Genomic DNA, 17,500 nt, shown 5'->3' with positions numbered 1-17,500 from the left:
CCCGAAAACCACCGCACCGTCGATGCTCGCGACAGTCATGCCGTGAGACTGTGCACCGTGCACGCGACCGAGTAAGGCCACTCAGAGACATCCATTTCCCAGGCATATGCCCCCTACGCACTTTTGGTGGTGCACCCCGCACGAACAATCCCGCCTCGACCAGCCTGAACAATTCCCCTCTCGAAGGAAGGCCTCGGCCTTAATCGTCCACGACAAACAGCTCGACGAGGCATGAAGCACCCACGGGAGCCGGAGCATGACGATGCAGAGTCTCGGTTCACAGGAGCCTGGGAAGAACATCCCGTACGGAACCCTTTACCCGAAAACATCCGAACCGCACATGCTCGCGACAGTCCTGCCGTTAGAGAATGCACCGTGCACGCGACCGAGTAAGGCCACTCAGAGACATCCATTTCCCAGGTATATGCCCCCTACGCACTTTTGGTGGCGCAACTCGCACGAACAGTCCCACCTCGACCCCGTAAACAAGCTTTTTTGCCTCGAAGAGTTCGTCGGAGACGAAGAAGCAACCTTCAGTGCAAACGTAGCACTCTTTTGTGCAACCGCCCAAACAACGCCCCCTCTACCCTCTGTCGAAACACTCGGCATTGCTGCTCCCTAAGGTGAGCTTCTCCTCATAGGCAATTCCGCTCTTATCCGGTCACGTTTGTGTGCCCGAATTTCGCAAGGCAACCTCCATGGGACATGGAAAAGACTCGAGAAGAGAGCTCGCTCACGGGAGAGAGAAGCCAAGGAGACCACGAGAGTGCTGAGAGTGGGACAGCGCTGAATAGGCGGGAGAAGCCTGCGCGTATAAACGGAGATATATATCCAATTGCAACGAAGGAACGTGCCAAAGATCGAGAACAATGGCAGAAATGCTAGTAACGTGCACTTCGGGACCAACGCATCACCGGAAGACAACCGCCAAACATCGAAAGAGTCGCAATGCTCCGCAACCTACGTGCAAAGCGGTCGCACACCGGGTAAGGGAGTGAGAGCCCCAAACATAGCTGGGCGAGGCGCTCACTCCGCTCTTTAATATCTCGTTAATACCGCCAAGGAAATGGCACAAGCACACACACACAAGCATCCTCGGAAGAGGACAGTTCGAGTGACAGGTCAAATCCAAGAGTTCCGAAGACTACCTCCAGGAACAATCGGGAACAAGACCGATTACAAGTCGTCGAGTCTGTTACTGGGCGAACACGAGATGCGCACAGGAAATCGATCAGCCCTCACAATGGCCCAAGGCCAGAGATCGGACTGCTACGATTTACCCCAACAATCATCGTGCCACTCTTCGCAGAGAGGTGATAGACGCCAACGAGCCCGCGCATAGCAATCGAGGTGTAAAAAGGGCGTTGAAGGCAGGAAGCCTGGACGAAAGAGGCTACGAGGTCACCTCGAAGCGGTCTAAGAATCGGGCGCACTTGGGGCGACTACCAGTGCCAACCCCTTATCCCGCGGTGCGTCCGACACACAGAAATTTCCAAGGCGGCCAAGGAGCCTCCCCGCATAGCAATCGGGGTGTGAGGTTACGGATGCAGCATTGATAGCAATCGAGGTGTGAGGCGAAGGATGCAGAAGTGAGAGCCGAGGGATGTAGCAGAGATAGCAATCGGGGTGTGTGATGCAGAAGAGATAGCAATCGAGGTGTGCGGTGGGAAGGGCCCAGCAGCCAGAATGCATGAAGCGACGGATGAAGCAGTGATGACAACCGGGCTGTGAGGAGAGGAGGGATGCAGCCAAGAAAGCAATCAGGGCTCGAGGCAAGGGATGCATCAAGGATAGCAATCATGTTGTGAGGCGAGATTCCAAAGGCTAAACGTGAGAGGCTGCAGGGTCGACTCAGAGAGGTCTATGCATGTGAGAGGCTGAAAGCAAGGTCGACTCGGAGCGGTCTATGCATCGGGCGCGCTTGGGGCGACTACCAGTGCCAACCCCTTATCCCGCGACGCGTCCGACAAAGAGAACGTTCCAAGGCGGCAGAGGAGGTTACCAGCCGAAGGATGCAGTAGCAATAACAGGTATAGTTCCGCGGCGGCCGAGAAGACTCACCGCATAGGAATCGGGATGCGAGGCGAGGGATGCGGCGGGAAGGCCCCGACGGCTAAACGGAAGAGGCTGCAGGGCCGCCTCGGAATGGTCCAAGCATCGGATGCGATTGGGACGACTACCAGTGCCAACCCCTTATCCCGCGATGCGTCCGATACACAGATAGTTCCAAGGCGGCCGAGGAGCCTCACCGCATATCAATCGGGGTGCGAGGCGAGGGATGGGGCGGGAAGGCCCCAACGGCTAGACGGAAGAGGCTTCAGGGCCACCTCGGAATGGTCCAAGCATCGGACGCGCTTGGGGCGACTGCCAGTGCCAACCCCTTATCCCGCGATGCGTCCGATACACAGATGGTTCCAAGGCGGCCGAGGAGCCTCACCGCATAGCAATCGGGGGTGCGAGGCGAGGGATGGGGCGGGAAGGCCCCAACGGCTAGACGGAAGAGGCTTCAGGGCCGCCTAGGAATGGTCCAAGCATCGGACACGCTTGGGGCGACTACCAGTGACAGCCCCCTATCCCGCGATGCGTCCGATACGAAGATGGTTCCAAGGCGGCCGAGGAGCCTCACCGCATAGCAATCGGGGTGCGAGGTGGGGGATGCGGCGAGATGGCCCCAACGGCTAGACGGAAGAGGCCACAGGGCCGCGTCGGAATAGTCCAAGCATCGGACGCGCTTGGGGCGACTACCAGTGACAACCCCTTATCCCGCGATGCGTCCGATACGAAGATAGTTCCAAGGCGGCCGAGGAGCCTCACCGCATAGCAATCGGGGTGCGAGGTGGGGGATGCGGCGAGATGGCCCCAACGGCTAGACGGAAGAGGCTGCAGGGCCGCCTCGGAATAGTCCAAGCATCGGACGCGCTTGGGGCCACTACCAGTGACAACCCCTTATCCCGCAATGCGTCCGATACGAAGATAGTTCCAAGGCGGCCGAAGAGCCTCACCGCATAGCAATCGGGGTGCGAGGTGGGGGATGCGGCGAGATGGCCCCAACGGCTAGACGGAAGAGGCCACAGGGCCGCCTCGGAATAGTCCAAGCATCGGACGCGCTTGGGGCGACTACCAGTGACAACCCCTTATCCCGCGATGCGTCCGATACGAAGATAGTTCCCAGGCGGCCGAGGAGCCTCACCGCATAGCAATCGGGGTGCGAGGCGAGGGATGCGGCGAGATGGCCCCAAAGGCTAGACGGAAGAGGCTGCAGGGCTGCCTCGGAATAGTCCAAGCATCGGACGCGCTTGGGGCGACTACCACTGCCAACCCCTTATCCCGCGATGCGTTCGATACACAGATAGTTCCGAGGCGGCCGAGGAGGTGGGGGATGCAGCGAGATGGCCCCAACGGCTAGACGGAAGAGGCTGCAGGGCCGCCTCGGAATAGTCCAAGCATCGGACGCGCTTGGGGCGACTACCAGTGACAACCCCTTATCCCGCGATGCGTCCGATACACAGATAGTTCCGAGGCGGCCAAGGAGCCTCACCGCATAGCAATCGTGGTGCGAGGTGGGGGATGCGGCGAGATGGCCCCAACGGCTAGACGGAAGAGGCTGCAGGGCCGCCTCGGAATGGTCCAAGCATCGGATGCGCTTGGGGCGACTACCACTGCCAACCCCTTATCCCGCGATGCGTCCGATACACAGATAGTTCCAAGGCGGCCGAGGAGCCTCACAGCATAGCAATCAGGGTGCGAGGCGAGGGATGCGGCGAGAAAGCCCCAACGGCTAGAGGGAAGAGGCTTCAGGTCCGCCTCGGAATGGTCCAAGCATCGGACGCGCTTGGGGCGACTACCAGTGACAACCCCTTATCCCGCGACGCGTCCGATACACAGATAGTTCCAAGGCGGCCGAGGAGCCTCACCGCATAGCAATCGGGGTGCGAGGCGAGGGATGCGGCGAGAAGGACCCAACGGCTACACGGAAGAGGCTTCGGGGCCGCCTCGGAATGGTCCAAGCATCGGACGCGCTTGGGGCGACTACCAGTGACAACCCCTTATCCCGCGACGCGTCCGATACACAGATAGTTCCAAGGCGGCCGAGGAGCCTCACCGCATAGCAATCGGGGTGCGAGGCGAGGGATGCGGCGAGAAGGACCCAACGGCTACACGGAAGAGGCTTCGGGGCCGCCTCGGAATGGTCCAAGCATCGGACGCGCTTGGGGCGACTACCAGTGACAACCCCTTATCCCGCGACGCGTCCGATACACAGATAGTTCCAAGGCGGCCGAGGAGCCTCACCGCATAGCAATCGGGGTGCGAGGCGAGGGATGCGGCGAGAAGGACCCAACGGCTAGACGGAAGAGGCTTCGGGTCCGCCTCGGAATGGTCCAAGCATCGGACGCGCTTGGGGCGACTACCAGTGACAACCCCTTATCCCGCGACGCGTCCGATACACAGATAGTTCCAAGGCGGCCGAGGAGCCTCACCGCATAGCAATCGGGGTGCGAGGCGAGGGATGCGGCGAGAAGGACCCAACGGCTAGACGGAAGAGGCTTCGGGTCCGCCTCGGAATGGTCCAAGCATCGGACGCGCTTGGGGCGACTACCAGTGACAACCCCTTATCCCGCGACGCGTCCGATACACAGATAGTTCCAAGGCGGCCGAGGAGCCTCACCGCATAGCAATCGGGGTGCGAGGCGAGGGATGCGGCGAGAAGGACCCAACGGCTAGACGGAAGAGGCTTCGGGTCCGCCTCGGAATGGTCCAAGCATCGGACGCGCTTGGGGCGACTACCAGTGACAACCCCTTATCCCGCGACGCGTCCGATACACAGATAGTTCCGAGGCGGCCGAGGAGCCTCACCGCATAGCAATCGGGGTGCGAGGCGAAGGATGCGGCGAGAAGGACCCAACGGCTAGACGGAAGAGGCTTCGGGTCCGCCTCGGAATGGTCTAAGCATCGGACGCGCTTGGGGCGACTACCAGTGACAACCCCTTATCCCGCGACGCGTCCGATACACAGATAGTTCCAAGGCGGCCGAGGAGCCTCACCGCATAGCAATCGGGGTGCGAGGCGAGGGATGCGGCGAGAAGGACCCAACGGCTAGACGGAAGAGGCTTCAGGGCCGCCTCGGAATGGTCCAAGCATCGAACGCGCTTGGGGCGACTACCAGTGACAACCCCTTATCCCGCGACGCGTCCGATACACAGATAGTTCCGAGGCGGCCGAGGAGCCTCACCGCATAGCAATCGGGGTGCGAGGCGAGGGATGCGGCGAGAAGGACCCAACGGCTAGACGGAAGAGGCTTCAGGGCCGCCTCGGAATGGTCCAAGCATCGGACGCGCTTGGGGCGACTACCAGTGACAACCCCTTATCCCGCGACGCGTCCGATACACAGATAGTTCCGAGGCGGCCGAGGAGCCTCACCGCATAGCAATCGGGGTGCGAGGCGAGGGATGCGGCGAGAAGGACCCAACGGCTAGACGGAAGAGGCTTCAGGGCCGCCTCGGAATGGTCCAAGCATCGGACGCGCTTGGGGCGACTACCAATGACAACCCCTTATCCCGCGACGCGTCCGATACACAGATAGTTCCGAGGCGGCCGAGGAGCCTCACCGCATAGCAATCGGGGTGCGAGGCGAGGGATGCGGCGAGAAGGACCCAACGGCTAGACGGAAGAGGCTTCAGGGCCGCCTCGGAATGGTCCAAGCATCGGACGCGCTTGGGGCGACTACCAGTGACAACCCCTTATCCCGCGACGCGTCCGATACACAGATAGTTCCGAGGCGGCTGAGGAGCCTCACCGCATAGCAATCGGGGTGCGAGGCGAGGGATGCGGCGAGAAGGACCCAACGGCTAGACGGAAGAGGCTTCAGGGCCGCCTCGGAATGGTCCAAGCATCGGACGCGCTTGGGGCGACTACCGTTGCCAACCCCTTATCCCGCGATGCGTCTGATACACAGATAGTTCCGAGGCGGCCGAGGAGCCTCACCGCATAGCAATCGGGTTGCGAGGCAGATTATTGGGAAGGGAACCCCCTGGGATGCGGCTCAAGCAGTGCCCAAAGGGACTGGAATGCGGAATCACATCGAGAGACCCAAATGCTATACGAGGGCTCAAATCGAATTATCGATTTGGCCACGACATGGACGCATCGGAACGACTACCTTTGCCGAACCACTCGCAATTGCATCCATACCGAAACCAATAGACATTTCCGTTAGAGCCCTCGCATAGCATTCGGGAATCTCGCATGCCCCTCTAAATCGACCAATGCTGGCGCTCAATGAAAATCCGAGCGCTACCACCGTTCGAGCGCCAGCATTGGTCGAGTTAGAGGGGCACGGGGGAGAATGCTCCAGTCAACACCTCCCCTATATAAGTTATTTGTCCGATTCTCGCACAACCGTAGTCTGCCTCGTCGAATCAAACAACGGTCCCAGATTCCGACTTCCGTTCCGTAGAGACCCAAAAGCTAGATGGAGGCTCGCAAGAAAGAGAGTCGGCGCATAGCAATCGGGTTTCTCGAACGTTTAGGGACCGAGCTCACTTGCGGATAGGGCAAAATCCGCCAAGCAACCCAAAAGCTAGACGGGGGCTCGAATCGAATCGCCTAGGCGGCCACAACAACGACGTGTTGGATCGACTACCAGTGCCAAACCATTCAGCAAGACTAGTCTGTGTCGAGGCCGGATAGAGATTCTCAGAGAGCGCCCGCATAGCATTTAGGAGACCTGCCGCGTCCCTCACACTCGACAAATGGTGGTGCACGTTTATAAATCCGAGCGATCCCAACCCTTTCAAGCACCAACATCGGTCGAGATAGAGGGGCACGGAGGGGGCTGCGTGAGACAACACAGTCCCCTATATAAGTTATTTGTCCGATTCTCACACATCCGAAGAATGGTCATCAAATCGGACAACAGCCCAAACTTCCGACTTCCGTCCCAGAAAGCCCAAGAGCTATCTAAAACGTTCATGGCCGGAACTCGATCGCGGCTATACCAGTCCGCCAAGCAACCCAAAAGCTAGACTGGAGCTCTAGTCGAATCACCTCTGTGGCCATTGCAAGGACGTGTTGGAGCGACTACCATTGCCGAACCATTCCGCAGGTCGAGTCCATACCAAGGCCGCATAGAGATTCACGATGAGCTCCTGCATAGCAATCAGGAGACTTGCCGTGTCCATCACAATCGATAAATCCTGGTGCAAGATTTTTGCATCCGAGCGCTCCAACCAGTCGAGCACCAGCATCAATCGACATAAACGGGCACGGGGGGAGGATGCTCGAGAACACTACCTCCCCTATATAAGTTATTTGTCCGATTCTCAAGCAGCCGAAGTCTGGTCATCGAATCGGGTCAAAGACCACAACTTCCGACTTTACCCACAATGCAAGTCATCGAATCGAACATCGGCCCCCGAGTCGGACTCCATGCGTATGTCAGGTCATCGGACCCAAATTCCGCCTTCCTGCGCATGGCGGGCCATCAATATCAACTCGGTCATCGGACCCAAACTCCGCCTTTTTGCGTATGGCACGCCTTCAAATCGGTCATCGGACCCAAATTCCGCCTTCCTGTGCATGGCGGGCCATCAACATCAACTCGGTCATCGGACCCAAATTCCGCCTTTCTGCGCATGGCACGCCATCAACTCGGTCATCGGACCCAAATTCCGCCTTCCTGCGCATGGCAGGTCATCGGACACAAATTCAGACCTCGCCAATATGCCTACGTATCGAATCGGTCATCGGACCCAACTTCCGACTTCATCCATACTGTAGGGTCTTTGAGGTTGGCGCGGTGCGCTCAACCCAGGGAGTCGACCCATCGAAGCATACACCTCCCCTATATAAGCTATTTGTCCGATTCCCACACCTGTGTAGTTTGCACCTCTGACCAGGACATCGACCCCAACTTCCGAACTCGACTGCAACGACGGCACCAGCGCCTTGGTGCGCACCTTGCGACGCACAGTCCCAACATTCGCCTTCCTGCACATGGCAGGTCATCGGACCCAAATTCCGACCTCGCGAGTATGCCTACATATCGAATCGGTCATCGGACCCAACTTCCGACTTCATCCATACCGTAGGGTCTTTGAGGTTGGCGCGGTGCGCTCAACCCGGGGAGTCGACCCAACGAAGCATACACCTCCCCTATATAAGCTATTTGTCCGATTCCCACACCTGTGTAGTTTGCACCTCCGATCAAGACATCGACCCCAACTTCCGAACTCGCCTCCAACGACCGAACCAGCGCCTTGGTGCGCACCTTGCAACGCACAGTGCCAACATTCGCCTTCCTGCACGTGGCAGGTCATCGGACCCAAATTCCGACCTCGCGAGTATGCCTACATATCGAATCGGTCATCGGACCCAACTTCCGACTTCATCCATACCGTAGGGTCTTTGAGGTTGGCGCGGTGCGCTCAACCCGGGGAGTCGACCCAACGAAGCATACACCTCCCCTATATAAGCTATTTGTCCGATTCCCACACCTGTGTAGCTTGCACCTCCGATCAGGACATCGACCCCAACTTCCGAACTCGACTAAAAAGACCGCACCAGCGCCTTGGTGTGCACCTTGCAACGCACAGTGTCAACATTCGCCTTCCTGCACATGGCAGGTCATCGGACCCAAATTCCGACCTCATGAGCATACCTACTAATCGAATTGGTCATCGGACCCAACTTCCGACTTCATCCATACCGTAGGGTCTTTGAGGTTGGCGCGGTGCGCTCAACCTGGGGAGTCGACCCATCGAAGCATACACCTCCCCTATATAAGCTATTTGTCCGATTCCGACACCTGTGTAGTTTGCACCTCCGCTCAGGACATCGACCCCAACTTCCGAACTCGCCTGCAACGACCGAACCAGCGCCTTGGTGCGCACCAAAAGTGCGCACTTTTGGAGGGCACTTTTGTGCGCTCCAAAGGTGCGCACTTTTGGAGGGCACTTTTCTGCGCTCCAAAGGTGCGCACTTTTGGAGGGCACTTTTTGGAGGGCACTTTTCTGCGCTCCAAAGGTGCGCACTTTTGGAGGGCACTTTTTGGAGGGCACTTTTCTGCGCTCCAAAGGTGCGCACTTTTGGAGGGCACTTTTTGGAGGGCACTTTTCTGCGCTCCAAAGGTGCGCACTTTTGGAGGGCACTTTTTGGAGGGCACTTTTCTGCGCTCCAAAGGTGCGCACTTTTGGAGGGCACTTTTTGGAGGGCACTTTTCTGCGCTCCAAAGGTGCGCACTTTTGGAGGGCACTTTTCTGCGCTCCAAAGGTGCGCACTTTTGGAGGGCACTTTTTGGAGGGCACTTTTCTGCGCTCCAAAGGTGCGCACTTTTGGAGGGCACTTTTCTGCGCTCCAAAGGTGCGCACTTTTGGAGGGCACTTTTTGGAGGGCACTTTTCTGCGCTCCAAAGGTGCGCACTTTTGGAGGGCACTTTTGTGCACTCCAAAGGTGCGCACTTTTGGAGGGCACTTTTCCTGTGCTCCAAAGGTGCACACCTAGGTGAGCACCTTCGACCACACCTTGTAGCACACCAAACTCTGACTTTCGACTTCATCCGCAATGCAGGGTCTTTGAGGTTGGCGCAATGCGCACAACCAGGGGAGTCGACCCATCAAACCCAACACCTCCCCTATATAAGCTATTTGTCTGATTCTCATACATGCGTAGCCTGCAGGAGCAATTAGGACATCGACCCCAACTTTCGGCTTCTAAACGAAAACAAGGTCTTTGAGGTTGGTGTAATGCGAACAACTAGGGGAGTCAACCCATCAAACCCAACACCTCCCCTATATAAGCTATTTGTCTGATTCTCATACATGTGTAGTCTACAGGAGCAATTAGGACATCGACCCCAACTTTTGACTTCTTAACGAAAACAAGGTCTTTGAGGTTGACGTAATGCGCACAACCAGGGGAGTCGACCCATCAAACCCAACACCTCCCCTATATAAGCTATTTGTCCGATTCTCATACATGTGTAGCCTGCAGGAGCCATTAGGACATTGACCCCAACTTTTGACTTCTTAACGAAAACAAGGTCTTTGAGGTTGGCGTAATGCGCACAACCAAGGGAGTTGACCCATCAAACCCAACACCTCCCCTATATAAGCTATTTGTCTGATTCTCATACATGTGTAGCCTGCAACAACGATTAGGACATCCACCCCAACTTCTGAATTCGTCTGCGTTGACCGCACCAAAGGTGCACGCCTTGGTGCTCACCAAAATCCGACTTCCGACTTCTTCTGCTATGCGGGGTCTTTGAGGTTGGCGCAGTGCGCACAACCAGGGGAGTCAACCCACCGAATGCAACACCTCCCCTATATAAGCTATTTGTCTGATTCTCATACATGCGTAGACTGCAGCAATGATTAGGACATCCACCCCAACTTTTGACTTCTTAAACAAGACAGGGTCTTTGAAGTTGGTGCAGTGCACACAACCAGGGGAGTCGACCCATCAAACGCAACACCTCCCCTATATAAAGCTATTTGTCCGATTCTCATACGTGTAGTCTGCAGCAGCGATTAGGACATCGACCCCAACTTCCGAATTCGTTTGCATTGACCGCACCAAAGGTGCACGCCTTGGTGTGCACCCTGGAGTGCACTTTGGTGCTCACCTCGGTGCACACTTTGGTGTGCACCTCGGTGTGCACCAAAGGTGCGCACCTTGGAGCGCACCAAAGGTGTACACTTTGGAGCGCACCACATAGGGTCTTTGAGAGGTTGGCGCAGTGCGCACACCAAGGTGGGTGTTGAGGTGCGTGCCGAGGTGGGTGGGTGCTAGGGTGCGCTCCATGGTGGGTGCCAGGGTGGGTGCGTGCTAGGGTGGATTCCAAAGAGGGTCATAGGGTGGGTGCCAAGGTGGGTTGGTGATATAGTGGGTTCAAAGGTGGGTACTAGGGTGGGTTCCAAGGTGGGTCACAAGTTGGGTGCCAGGATGCGTGGGTGTTAGGTTGGGTGCCAAGGTGGGCTCCTGCGTGGGTGGGTGCTAGGGTGGGTTTCAAGGTGGACGCGAGGGCGGGTGCCAAGGTGGGTAACAAGTTGGGTGTTAGGATGGGTGAGTGCTAGAGTGGGTGCCAAGGTGGGTGGGTGCTAAGGTGGATGCCAAGGTGGTTCACAGGGTGGGTGGGTTCTAGGGTGAGTTCCAAGGTGGGTCACAGGTTCAGTGCTAGGGTGGGTGTCAAGGCGGGTGTCGAGGTGCCTGGGTGCTAGGGTGTGGATGCCAATGTGGGTCATAGGGTGGGTACTAGGGTGGGCTGCAATGTGGGTGCCAAGGTGGGTAACATGCTCGGTGGGTTCTAAATTGGGTGCCAGGGTGGGTGTGCACCCACCTTGCCCGAGGTGGGTGCCAAGGTGCCAGTGTGGGTGGGTGCTAAGGTGGATGCCAAGGTGGGTGAGAAGGTGGGTGATAGGTTGAGTGGTAGGATGGGTGGGTGCCAAGATGGGTCACAGGGTGGGTGCAAGGGTGGGTAGGTGCTAGGGTTGGTGTCAGGGTGGGTGGGTGCTAGGTTGGGTTCCAAGGTGGGTGCGAGGGTGAGTGTCAAGGTGGGTCACAGGTTAGGTGCTAGGATGGGTGAGTGCTAGGGTGCAAAGGTGCCAGGGTGGGTGCTAGGATGGGTCGATGCTAGGGTGAGTGGCAAGGTGGGTCCACAAGTGTCAAGGTGGGTGCCGAGGTGGGTGCCAAGTCGGCGACTGCTATGGTGGATGCCAAGGTGGGTCACGGGGTGGGTGCCAAGTTGCTAGGTTGGGTTCCAAGGTGGGTGCCAACGTGGGTGCTAGGGTGCGTGGGTTAAAGGGTGTGTCACAACGTGGGTGCCAGGATGGGTGCGCACCCACACTGGCCAAGACGGGTGCGGGTGCAAGGTTGGGTTCCAAGCCCGGTCACAGGCTGGGTGCTAGGATGGGTGGGTGCCAAGGTGGGCACCAGGGTGGGTGCACCCACCCTGGCCAAGGTGGGTCACGGGGTGGGTCCTAGGGTGGGTAACGGGGTGGGTACTAAGGTGCGTGCCAAGGTGGGTCATAGGGTGGGTGCCAAGGTGGGCACCAGGGTGGGTGTGCACCAACCCTAGCCAGGGTAGGTCACGGGGTGGTTGTCGGGGTGGGCGTCAAGGAGCCAAGGTGGGTGGCAAGTAGCCAAGTTGCGTGCCAAGGTGGGTGTCGGGGTGGGTGCCAAGGATCCAAGGTGGGTGCCAAGGAACCAAGGTGGGTGTCTGGGTGGGTGCCGAGGTGGGAGCCAGGGTGGGTCCCAAGGTGAGTGCAAAGGTGGGTGCCAGGGTCAAGGTGAGTGCCAATGTGGGTTCCAAGGTGCCAGGGTCAGGGTGAGTGCCAATGTGGGTTCAAAGGTGCTAAGTTGGGTGCGAGGTTGGGTGCGAGGGTGGGTGGGTGCCAAGGTGTGCTAGGTGGAAGCCCGGGTGGGTCGGCATCCCATGGGTGTCGAGTTGGGTGCCTGATGGGTGCTTCTTGTCAAGTTTTAGTCGTCGGGACTCATTTCGAGCCTTAGAGGTCGTTTCTTGTCCGGTTGCCCTGTCTTCGACCTGGGAACCCAATTTTGGTCCTCGGGTCCCATTTTTTTTTGTCTCGCATCCCACTTTTGGCCTGTGGCCTTTTCGGGGTCGATTCTCGTTTTGGGCATCAGAGCATGTTTCTTCTCCTAAAACCCAATATTTGTTTATTAAGTCTCGGAACACATTTTTGTTCTCGTGGACCCATCATGGGTCTTGGAACGCATTTGTGGTCCTTGGGTCCCATTTTGCATCCCGAAACTTGTGTTTTGGTGCTTGATCCCTATTTTGGGTGCCCACCTTGCACCAAGTGCGCACCCGGGGCAAACCGAGCGCCTTGGTGCACCGGGGCAAGATCGAGCGTGCACCCGAGGCGCCCCGAACATGCACCAAGGTGCACTCGGCCCACATGTGAGCGCAGGTCGTTGCGCCCGAGGTGGTGTGTGGGCACCGCGTTGCAGACGGGACACTGCACGCACACGACGCCCCCTCCAGGTGCACGCACGTAGGCCGGGCCGGGTGCACACCCGACGCCCTAGCAAGGTGCGCGCACCCGGGCAGGGCTCACACTTGGCGAACGGGGCGCACTTCGCGAGGGAGGGTGTGCACCTCGACGGGGGTGGGTGGCCGGGGTGGATTCGCACGTGGGTCGCGGTTTGCTAAGTACACACTGCGACAAGCTCATAACGGGTGCGATCATACCAGCGTTAGTGCACCGGATCCCATCAGAACTCCGCAGTTAAGCGCGCTTGGGCCGGAGTAGTACTGGGATGGGTGACCTCCCGGGAAGTCCCGGTGTTGCACCCTTTTTTAGTTTTTCGCCGGGCGTCGCAATGCTATTTGAATAAACCTTTTGCCCGTTTGCGTTCTCGTCGGGGCCGGGCCGGGCCGGGGTGCGCTGCCCGCACTACCGCGCGCGCGGGGGCGACACCGAGCGCGCACCCGAGGCGCCCCGAGCACACAGGCCACGGTGCAACCCGGGCGTTGTGCGCGCACCCCGGTGCGCCCGAGGTGCTGCGCGCGCACCCAGGTGAAATCGGTGTGCACCTCGGCCAGTGCGCGCTCGGTCGAGTCGCGCACGTTGGCCAAGGTGCACGGTGATGTTTCTTACTCTAAGGTTCCGCACCAGACGCCCGGGACAGGTGAGCGAAGCTGGGCGGGGCCGGGTGCGCGGCCGGGGCAGGTGCACGCAGCTGGAGAGAGCTTTGGAGCACACTTCGGAGCGCACCAATGATGCGCTCCATTCAAAAGTTTCCTGAAAAGGCAAAAAAAGTTGAGATTATAGAATTTCCCACTTGAGAGATTGTAAAAAAAAAAAATTTAAAATGAAGGAAACGCGGGTGCCAAGGTGTGCGCAGCCCAGCCAAGGTGTGCGCACCAAGGCGCCCACCCTGGCGAAGGTGCACGCAAGGTGCGCACCCGAGGCAAACCGGACAATTAACCCAACTTTCGACTTCGCGCGCACCTTGGAGCGCACTTCGGAGCGCTCCTTGGTGCGCACCAATCTTGGGCACCTCGGAGTGCACCATGGCGCCCACCAAGGTGCGCACCCGGGGCAAACCGAGCTCCGACTTCGTGCGCACCTTGGAGCGCACGAAAGGTGCGCACCATGGCGCCCACCAAGGTGCGCAGCCCAGCCAAGGCGTGCGCATCAAGGTGCGCACCCTGGCGAAGGTGCGCACCCGGGGCAAACCGAGCTCCGACTTCGTGCGCACCTTGGAGCGCACAAAAGGTGCGCAACCCAGCCAAGGTGTGCGCACCCCGGTCAAACCGAGCTCCGAATCGTGCGCACCAGAGGTGCACGCCATCGTGCGCACCTTGGAGCACACTTCGGAGCCCTCCTTGGTGCGCGCCGATGTTGCGCACCTCGGAGCGCACCCGGGGAAAACAATGCAATTAACCCGACTTTCGACTTCGTGGGCACCTCGGAGCGCTCTCGGGTTCGCACCTCGGAGCACACCGAGGTGCGCACCTTTGATGCGCTGCCTTCACCAATTTCCAGAAAAGGCAAGAAAACATTGAGAAGGTGTGCGCACCGAGGTGCCCACCCTGGCGAAGGTGCACGCGAGGTGCGCACCCGGGGCAAACCGGGCTCCGACTTCGTGCACGCCGCACCTTGGAGCACACTTCGGAGCGCTCCTTGGTGCGCACCAGGGCGCGCAACCCAGCCGAGGTGCCCACCCCGGCGAAGGTGCACGCGAGGTGCGCACCCGGGGCAAACCGGGCTCCGACTTCGTGCACGCCATGGTGCCCACCGCGGCGAAGGTGCACGCGAGGTGCGCACCCGGGGCAAACCGGGCTCCGACTTCGTGCACGCCGCACCTTGGAGCACACTTCGGAGCGCTCCTTGGTGCGCACCATGGTGCCCACCAGGGCGCGCAACCCCGCCGAAGGTGCACGCGAGGTGCGCACCCGGGGCAAACCGGGCTCCGACTTCGTGCACGCCGCACCTTGGAGCACACTTCGGAGCGCTCCTTGGTGCGCACCATGGTGCCCACCAGGGCGCGCAACCCCGCCGAAGGTGCACGCGAGGTGCGCACCCGGGGCAAACCGGGCTCCGACTTCGTGCACGCCATGGTGCGCACCGCGGCGAAGGTGCGCACCCGGGGCAAACCGGGCTCCGACTTCGTGCACGCCGCACCTTGGAGCACACTTCGGAGCGCTCCTTGGTGCGCACCAGGGCGCGCAACCCAGCCGAGGTGCCCACCCCGGCGAAGGTGCACGCGAGGTGCGTACCCGGGGCAAACCGGGCTCCGACTTCGTGCACGCCGCACCTTGGAGCACACTTCGGAGCGCTCCTTGGTGCGCACCATGGTGCCCACCAGGCCGCGCAACCCAGCCAAGGTGTGCGCACCAAGGTGCACGCGAGGTGCGCACCCGGGGCAAACCGGGGTCCGACTTCGTGCACGCCGCACCTTGGAGCACACATCGGGGCGCTCCCGGGTTCGCACCGGCGTTGCGCACCGTGGTGGGCACCTCGGAGCACACCAAGGTGGGCAGCGAGGTGCGCACCTTTGATGCGATGCCTTCACTAATTTCCATAAAAGGCAAAAAAAAAACGAGATTTTAAAATTTCCGTTTTGAAAGATAGTGAGAAAAAGGGAATGCTGGTGCCATCTTGAGCCCGCCCTGGTGCGCAGCCCAGCCAAGGTGTGCGCACCAAGGTGCCCACCCTGGCGAAGGTGCGCGCCCGGGCAATTAACCCAACTTCCAACTTCGCGCGCGCCAGGGTGGGAGCGCACCCAACAACCGGGCCTGGGAAGAGCCAATGCGAGAAACCCCACCAAACGCTCTGACAAAAAAAGAGGGGGCGCTCCAGTAACCCCGCTTCGGAGCGCACCCTGGGCAAACCCAGCCAAGGTGCCCACCCCGGCCAAGGTGCAGGCGAGGTGCGCACCCGGGGCAAACCGGGCTCCGACAACGTGCACGCCGCACCTTGGAGCACACTTCGTAGCGCTCCCGGGTGCGCACCTCAGAGCACACCAAGGTGGGCAGCGAGGTGCGCACCTTTGATGCGCTGCCTTCACTAATTTCCAGAAAAGGCAAAAAAAAAAGGAGATTTTAAAATTTCCGTTTTGAAAGATAGTGAAAAAAACGGAACGCGCGTGCCATCTTGAGCCCGCCCTGGTGCGCAGCCCAGGTAAGGTGCCCACCCTGGCAAAGGTGCGCACCCGGGCAATTAACCCTACTTCCGACTTCGTGCGCGCCAGGGTGGCAACCGGGCCTCGGAAGAGCCAATGCGAGAAACCCCACCAAACGCTCCGACAAAAAAAGAGGCGGCGCTCCAATAACCCCGCTTCGGAGCGCAGCCGGGGCAAACCCAGCCAAGGTGCCCACCCCGACGAAGGTGCACGCGAGGTGCGCACCCGGGGCAAACCGGGCTCCGACAACGTGCACGCAGCACCTTGGAGCACACTTCGAAGCACTCCCGGGTGCCCACCGGCGTTGCGCACCGTGGTGGGCAGCGAGGTGCGCACCTTTGATGCGCTGCCTTCACTAATTTCCAGAAAAAGGCAAAAAAAAATGAGATTTTAAAATTTCCGTTTTGAAAGATAGTGAAAAAAAAGGAACGCGGGTGCCATCTTGAGCCCGCCCTGGTGCGCAGCCCAGGCAAGGCATGCGCACCAAGGTGCCCACCCGAGGTGCACACCCGGGGCAAACCGGGCTCCGACTTCGTGCAGGCCGCACCTTGGAGCACACTTCGGAGCGCTCCTTGGTGCGCACCATGGTGCCCACCAGGGCGCGCAACCCAGCCAAGGTCTGCACACCAAGGTGCCCACCCCGGCGAAGGTGCACGCGAGGTGCGCACCCGGGGCAAACCGGGCTCCGACTTCGTGCACGCCATGGTGCCCACCGCGGCGAAGGTGCACGCGAGGTGCGCACCCGGGGCAAACCGGGCTCCGACTTCGTGCACGCCGCACCTTGGAGCACACTTCGGAGCGCTCCTTGGTGCGCACCATGGTGCCCACCAGGGCGCGCAACCCAGCCAAGGTGTGCGCACCAAGGTGCACGCGAGGTGCGCACCCGGGGCAAACCGGGGTCCGACTTCGTGCACGCCGCACCTTGGAGCACACATCGGAGCGCTCCCAGGTTCGCACCAGCGTTGCGCACCTTTGATGCGCTGCCTTCACTAATTTCCAGAAAAGGCAAAAAAAAATGAGATTTTAAAATTTCCGTTCTGAAAGATAGTGAAAAAAACGGAACGCGGGTGCCATCTTGAGCCCTTCCTGGTGCGCAGCCCAGGCAAGTTGTGCGCACCAAGGTGCCCACCCTGGCGGAGGTGCGCGCCCGGGGCAATCCGGGCTCCGACTTCGTGCACTGCATGGTGCCCACCAAGGCGCGCAACCCAGCCAAGGTGCCCACCGCAGCGAAGGTGCACGCGAGGTGCGCACCCGAGGTGCACACCCGGGGCAAACCGGGCTCCGACTTCGTGCACGCCGCACCTTGGAGCACACTTCAGAGCGCTCCTTGGTGCGCACCAGGGCGCGCAACCCA

At 59.7% G+C, this 17,500-nt stretch overlaps 1 non-coding gene across 1 annotated transcript; it reads left to right on the top strand.

Moving 5' to 3' along the window:
- The first annotated feature begins 13,193 nt into the window (after positions 1-13,193).
- On the top strand, positions 13,194-13,312 carry LOC131866983 (5S ribosomal RNA). Its single transcript, XR_009365581.1, has one exon. It is a non-coding gene; the product is annotated as a 5S ribosomal RNA (ribosomal RNA).
- Positions 13,313-17,500: the final 4,188 nt, after the last annotated feature.

The sequence above is a fragment of the Cryptomeria japonica genome, unplaced genomic scaffold (assembly GCF_030272615.1).
Source record: "Cryptomeria japonica unplaced genomic scaffold, Sugi_1.0 HiC_scaffold_161, whole genome shotgun sequence".
NCBI lineage: Eukaryota > Viridiplantae > Streptophyta > Pinopsida > Cupressales > Cupressaceae > Cryptomeria > Cryptomeria japonica.
Note: the sequence above shows the minus strand (reverse complement) of the source record. Positions and strands in the feature narration are given on the sequence as shown.